Here is a 597-nt window from a genome sequence, read left to right on the forward strand (position 1 = left end):
AGTAAATGATGAGTATGGTTTCCTGTGCCTGTGTGTGTGTGTGTGTGTGTGTGCGTGTGTGTGTGTGCCTGTGTGTGTGTGCCTGTGTGTGTGTGTGTAGCTGAGTGGTGTGTCTCTTCCAGACTGGGGTTTCCGTCAGTTGGAGGTCGTAGCAGAGAAACTGTTTAAAGGTCACAGCAGCAGTTTGGGCTGGACAGTGGAGGAACACCGATATGGAACCAGTATGTCCCTGACCTCCGAGGTCTAAACACACATTCTTTGGTTCTGTTGGACCTGTAGCTTTCAGAGAAGTCCTGATCCGAGCTCTGCTCTTAACGAGCTCCAGATGTTGATCGTTTGAATTTAACGAGCTGTGATCAGCTGATCGATTCGCTCTGATGTAGACAGATGTCACAGTGATGTGTCCTCAGTCACAAACAATCATTGTCAGAGTCCAGTCAGCAGCTCGTTAACCAACAGACTGAAGTTTCACATCAATTAACATTAATGAGCTGCAGGTGCTGATGTCACGTTGGGAAAACTGAACCAAGAATCCAGGAACCAGATCCAGAACATCTGACTGTGTGTGTGTGTGTGTGTGTGTGTGTGTGTGTGTGT

Source organism: Seriola lalandi, unplaced genomic scaffold, assembly GCF_002814215.2.
Source record: "Seriola lalandi dorsalis isolate HSWRI2012SDOR001 ecotype SW California unplaced genomic scaffold, Sedor1 jcf7180002051245, whole genome shotgun sequence".
NCBI lineage: Eukaryota > Metazoa > Chordata > Actinopteri > Carangiformes > Carangidae > Seriola > Seriola lalandi.